Genomic DNA, 6,964 nt, shown 5'->3' on the forward strand with positions numbered 1-6,964 from the left:
CAAGCAGTCAACCCGAACAAAATGAGCTCAGCCACGGAGGGCCAGATTTCTTAATTAGTTCTCAGTGGCGAAAACAGTTTAATGTTTCCCAAAGTCAAGTGTGAATTTGACAAGCGACACAATTTAAGAGGATTCAGTAAGGTTGAATTAAACCTGGCCTAGTCTCCCACTGTCACATGCCGAGTCCAAAGCTAACTTCATTTATTCCTCTCCGTTAGTGTTCCAGCAAAATTTTTGTAGATTGAACCATAATATGAGGAAAAGAACAGTATGATTGACTTAGATAACACTAAGCTCTCCTGTTTAAAATAAACATCGGGCTCTTATTGCAGCAAAGCAAGTATAGAATATCCCTTTTTTTCGGTGGAGCGATATATTCCAATGTAGTCTAATTGGTTGAACTGGTAGGCACACCATTAATACAATGAATAGGATTTGTAAGGATGCTCAGTGGTCACCTAGTGATTATTTTCTTTCTGATGTTATTGTTTTCCAGGTTAGAAAATCTCTTGGTTTCATGTTGCTAAATATTTATTAGGCACAGCTTGAGGTACACAGGGTAAGATATACTCATGCTAAATAACTAACTTCAATAAAAGGAAACAATCTGTACAGGATGTGAAAGTCTTGGATGGTACAGGCCACAATGCAGAGAAATGTGCTTCAAAATGTATTTTAGATACAACTCTGCTTTAAAATCTATTTTATTTTAAAATCTCAATTAATTTTGACCCTCCTTAATTTAACGGATTTTACAATCCTGAGAAATCACAATGATGGTGTGTTTTCTGGGAACTCTGGCTTTTTAGATTTGAACTTTAGAAGTATTTTTAATAAAAAGTTGAACTTTGGAGTAGTTATTTTCAAGACTTCGTGCCAACTCCCCATTAGCCTATTTTTCAATATCAATGGAGTTTTGAGATAGCTACTGCTGTTCCAAAGAGCTTTAAAGATCTTCACTCAGGCTTTTGTCAAGGATGATTGAAACTCTTCCTTCTTTTTGGCTTCCCTTGGTTTTATTTTCTTCGCCTTCACTGTTCTGTAGTGGGTGTGTGGGCACGCGAGTGCATGTGCACACGTGTGTGCAATTGAGAAGACACTCTTCCAACTCCAGATCTATCCAGTTTGGTCACAGGAGGCTAGAAAATTGTAGAAAATGTTATATTCGATGTTATGATATATACACTTGAGGAAGCTGGCATTCATTATACGGATAGCCTTAAAAATACATATATTCACTTGAAAAATAAATGGAATCTTGGAGTATATTCCTTTGTAGTAAGTAAATGGATTGCTATGCCTATCACTCATGGTCTAGAGCAGGGGTTTTCAAACTTTTTCAGACTGTGGAACATTTTAATTTTAAAAAACCCCGAATCACTGATCAAGGGACAAAACTCTGATAATAAAAATGTTCAATGTCTGAGTGAATTCCCCCCCCCCTTAGTTCTCAAGGAAGCCCATCAACTTCTAGGGCTTCGGGAAAAAAAGAAGAGCTAAAGCCATGGCATTGCCCTAAACATATAATCTGGAAGATGCAAGACGGAAACTCTTTGAAATAATAAATTCTAGCACATCTTTTGGGTTAGCAGTCAAACAAACCAAAGAAAAAAGCAATAGGTTTCATCATGTTTCATCAAGAGAAATGAACAAAGTGGGAGAAAATTCTTTGAAAAGAACAAAAGCAACACTGGAAGGAAACATTGGTTCAAATTATTACCAAATTTACCAGCCCTTTCTGATATTTCTGCCTCTTAAATGGAAAATTATAATTTAAATTCCTTCCTTCCTTCCTTCCTTCCTTCCTTCCTTCCTTCCTTCCTTCCTTCCTTCCTTCCTTCTTTCCTTCCTTCCCTTCCCTTCCCTCCCCTCCCCTCCCTTCCCTTCCTTTTCTCCCTCCCTTCCCATAAAAAGGACTTTCTGGAAAGTACTTCTTTCTTTATAATAATTTAAAAGTTCCATGTGAAGAAAAATATTAAAATCTATGGTTCTTTGTCTCATTTGCAAGGACTTTGGGCATGCAAGATATTTTACTTAAGTGGCATGATTAAGACAAGTAGTTTCCCTTTTGACTTTAGATGCCTTTCTGAAGGGGTGTTCTTTTTTGCTAGGCAAAACCAATAAAATAATATTTATTAGTTACTAGAACTATGCCACATATGTAATTTGGACAATGCAAGTAAGCGTATACTCCTATGAATATCATATTTCCGAACTGTGATCAGGAGAAATTAAAAATTCCCATATCCGAACACCATCACAGAACATCTCTGCTTCTAAAATGGCGGCTAACCAGAATTACTGAGGGGAATTACTAAATTGAACTGTAATGAGGGAAATGGCTACTAAAGATGATTAAACCTGATTTCTGTAAGATTTACCATTCATATGTACATAGAAGATTGCTGTTCAGTAAAAATGTTACTGCTGATTCTGTTTCTTACATGAGGTGGACTGCAAACTTCTATGTTTTGACCAGTAAATCTTACAGTATAAATACACATAGCATCTCATGTTTTAAACAGAGAATTTTCTCTCCCAAGTTAATTTCAGAAGGTATTCCATTCCTATTTTATGGAACCAAATTAGCGTAAGTGGAAAACATTTTATACTACTGCATTATGTTATTTTAGGGGGTTTTTTTACATTTTTGTCTTAACCTTTTGTTAAGTATCTTGATTGTATATGTTGGAATGGGGGGTGTAAATAAAGAGACCCTCACAATTAACAAGACATACCATTCTGCAAACTTCATAGCTTTAATATCTCCAACTAATAAAAACTATTGTAGATGCAGAACCCATTGTAAGACTTCCATCACAAACTCCAACAAATATTAAATTTGATCAAAGACCATGCAGGGTTAAGAGGACTTATTTATTTAAAAAATATTCATATATCAATTCTCAGTGGCTAAGTTCTGAAGCAATTTAATGACAATAATAAAAGCAATATTATAAAGTTATTTTTAAAAAAAAAAAATCAAAGGCAAAAATTAGTGCTAGTCTAACACTGGAGAGGTAGAATTTCAAATTCCCTCACAACTATACAATTCATTTGGGTGTTCTGAGATAATTATCCTTCAGCTTAACTTCTTTCACAAAGTTGTTGTATAAATAACACTGCAAAGTAAATACAATGCATGCCTTCGGTTTATAAAATGGAATTTAAGTGCAGTAAAGAAACAAAGTAATCAGTCCAGAAGAGAAACCTAAAGTCTCAAGTCCAGCTTGCTTAGGTAAATAAAGTGTGGATGTGCAGAAATCTTAGACCCAAGAGAACCAGTAATTCATGATTCAGTGTAATATTAGCTACATCTAAAGTTAACCCATACAGTAGATTGTAAAAATGAAACCGATCCTTTCCAAGTATTTTAAATTTGTGTACAACCTAGAAATGAACAAGAATTAGAACACAGAATATAGAACATAGAATAACAGGGTTGGACTTGGAAGGGACCTTGGAGGCAATGAATCTTTTTTATTTACACTCCTTAAACTCTTGATTTTCTAGGGCTTTAGATTATGGCTTCCTTGAGAATTCAGATTGAGCTCTTGATTATTTTTTTTATGTTTGTTTGTTTATTTGTTTGTTTGTTTATTAGTCCAATTTATATGCCGTTCTTCTCCATAGATTCAGGGCGGCTTACAATGCATTATAGCAATAGCCTGCATACTTTTTTGTATATACCTGCTTATTCGACCCTACCAAGCGGTGTTGTTCTATACAAAGTTGGCTTATTGTCCCCACAATCCGGGTCCTCAATTTACCTACCTCGAAAGGATGGAAGGTTGAATCAACCTTGAGCCTGGTGAGATTCGAACTTGCACTAATTGCAGGCAGCTGGCAGCTAAGTGCTATCACTTAACTTTTAAATGGAAATTTTAAATCTGGTTTTAAATTATTGGGGTTTTAAATTTGTTCAGCCAAATTATTTAATTCGTTTTAATCTATTTTAAATTTTGTATTTATATGTTTTATTCTACGGCTGTTCACCGCCCTGAGTCCTTCGGGAGTAGGGCGGTATACAAATTCAATAAAAATAAATAAATAAAAATAAATAAAAACAGCACTTTAGTCCGCTGCACCACCGAGGCTCTTTAGCCTTAAACATTGACAACAAATGTCCTTCACTTTCTTTGTGCCAATATTTCCTTTCTAATGAATGTTTGGCATGTGGATGCATAGAATGGAGAAAGAATTAGCAAACTCAGAATCAGCAAACTTTTTCCACCCTTTTTCCTTCCTATCTTTACAACAATCAAGCTTTTCTTCTTCATTTCTTTTTTACTACTTCAATTTTTCCCTACTTTATTTCTTTGTTTCTTTACTCATCAAGATATTAAGCAGTTTAAGTGGGAATGATTTGGTCCAATTGCTTTATAACTCTGGCAACAATTTAATTGGCTAGAATCAAAGTGAATATAATAAATAGGATGAATCTGAAGAATTTATCTAAAAAATTCAGATAATCCAGACCCATTCTTGCTGGAACTTGCAGCAGGTCAAATGCCAGAATCAAGCAACGTTTAGCTAGAAGTGACTGTTTCCAGTTTATAATCTTCCTAGAGTTTGGGTAGAGAGAGGCAATTATAACAACTTTTATAACATCCACAAACCATTGACCTAACAAAAGTTGGACTTGAGACTTTAGGATTCTCTTCTGGAATTATTATTTTGGTTTCTTAGTTTATGGCAAAGAATTGTTTTCCTAATCTCATTTTTTATCAGTTCTCGGTGCTTCCTGGAACCCCTAAACTACCACATACAGATCATAAGGGCATTCCAGAGAAGGTTAAAATTAGGTTCCAAAATGCAGAGGAAATGTGCCCAACTCCTGCACATGGAAACCACCATAATTTTGCCCACTGCAGCCTGAAATCTCCTAATTTCTTTTTTTCAGAAAATTGTCTACCTAAGAAAAGTACCTCTCACTTAAATAACTGTGACATCAGCATAAAAATAATGTAAAACCATTAAATATCTGTGGATGATATTCTAATGTAACTGACTTTGATGCAATTGGACAATTACCCTGATTTTGTGATGAAAGCTCTTACATTTTAGTATGGCGGTATCTTGATATGACCCAGCAATTATCGAAGAATACTTCTGACTCACTTCTTCTTGTATCTATAATTGAACATTGTTATAGAATATAGACATAATTTTGTCCTATATTATGTAGCCTGTATACATTTTGGCTTTGATTTAAAGGAACTTGAGAGTAGCAAGCAAAACTACTAGTGCAATCTCCGATAGGCACTGTAAAATAGGACATGCTCAGAATAGATGCCTTTGCACATAGTAGAAGAAATGACTAAACATAATACATGCTAGAAAAAAAAATCAAAGCAATCCCACTGCAAGCCATTTAAAACATGTAGCACAAATGTAAAGCATTACAAGTGAATTAGCCACATAAATAAAGTCAAATTGCAGTCCACACAATTACTCTCAAAGGTCATTTTCATGGATGTTTAAGGTCAAAGATTACATTTTTCTATTCAAAATGAGCCCAAGTCCTGAAATAGATGACGACTGGAAACATTTAAGTTGCATAAAATCTTAAAATTTCTGACCATTCTTTTATTGAGCAATGGATTCTAAGTGATGGTATCTATTGTCAATGACTACTTAAGAAAAAGAAAAAAAGCAACTATTTCTGGAAGGGGTGGGGGGGAAAACACCCAATGTGATTATCTTTTAAAGTAATATAAGAGTTGTGCAATTTTCTCCATTTTGACCCCCTTTTTTATTGCCTGTGGATTTTAAGCAAAGGCCTCCAATTTAAAACCTATTATTCCAAAGAAACAGCTTTTCATCTCCTCCCTGAGTGGGAACAGTCTTCCTCAAAGCTTTCTAAGATTATTTCCGAGCTTCACAGGGCTTAATACAGAGGAGATCTTTCCCTGCATTTGTGTCGTGCATGTTTTAATTAAATTTATATCCCACCCTACAACAAGGACTCTGGCTAATTTATGAGGAGGGTTATATATAAAATGTATAAAAATGTTAAAAGCTACGATCAGCAACAATAATAATACATTGTGTTACACAGTGTGTTATACACTCAGCAAGAGCCTACAAATTGAATACTACAGAGGGCCCGCCTAAGTGTCACTTTTCCCAATGTCTCCCATGAGTTATTGGGAAGGGTGAAATTACAGGGGCTCCATATTTTCCTATTTTTTTCCCCCACTTATCTAAGTGGTAGTCATTATTTCTACTTTATGAATTAGCAATTCATGCACTGCTTAATAGTACAGCTTTTGGCACCACTGCAGCCAGACAATTATGGATCGTAGTCATATATCACTTTTATCTATAATTTTCCGGAACGCTCCAGATATTAGATGAAATAACCACCACCTTTCTTCCATTCCCATACACGAATGGACAGCCCATTGACTGGCTCAGTGGAAGAAAAGGGCTGTTCTCCAAGATTCTTCCTCAGCGTAGTTTATCCTTGAAAATTATTACAGACCATTGTTGTCTAGGAGTTGTAGTCTACCCAGAAGTACCTCTACTAGTGGGGTATCTTAAGGGTTGGTGGTTCTACCCCTCCTCAAGAAGCCTACCCTGGATCCAGACTCACTTAATAACTATCGGCCCATCTCCAACCTCCACTTTATAGTGAAGGTTGTTGAGACCGTGGTGGTGCAACAGCTCCCACAGTTCCTGGAGAAAACGGAGTACCTAGACCCATACCAGTCGGGTTTTCAGCGTGGGTACAGCACGGAAACGGCATTGATTACTCTGGTGAATGATCTCTGGCGGGCCCGGGATGGAGGTTGTTCCTCCATCCTGGTCCTACTTGACCTCTCAGCGGCTTTCGATACCATCGACCATGGTATCTTACTGCAGCGACTTGGGGGGTTAGGGGTGGGAGGCACTGTTCTACAGTGGTTCTCCTCCTACCTCTCAGGTCACTTGCAGTTTGTATGGGCGGGGGGACAGAGAT

General features: G+C 36.3%; 1 long non-coding RNA gene across 1 annotated transcript; it reads right to left on the minus strand.

Moving 5' to 3' along the window:
- Positions 1 to 688: 688 nt before the first annotated feature.
- LOC117674742 (uncharacterized) lies at positions 689 to 5,129 on the minus strand. The gene is made up of 2 exons (XR_004593971.2): positions 5,061 to 5,129; positions 689 to 1,139 (listed from the first exon to the last, which is right to left on the minus strand). It is a non-coding gene; the product is annotated as an uncharacterized LOC117674742 (long non-coding RNA).
- Positions 5,130 to 6,964: the final 1,835 nt, after the last annotated feature.

Source organism: Pantherophis guttatus, chromosome 1 (genome assembly GCF_059756535.1).
Source record: "Pantherophis guttatus breed Tessera chromosome 1, ASM5975653v1, whole genome shotgun sequence".
Lineage (NCBI taxonomy): Eukaryota > Metazoa > Chordata > Lepidosauria > Squamata > Colubridae > Pantherophis > Pantherophis guttatus.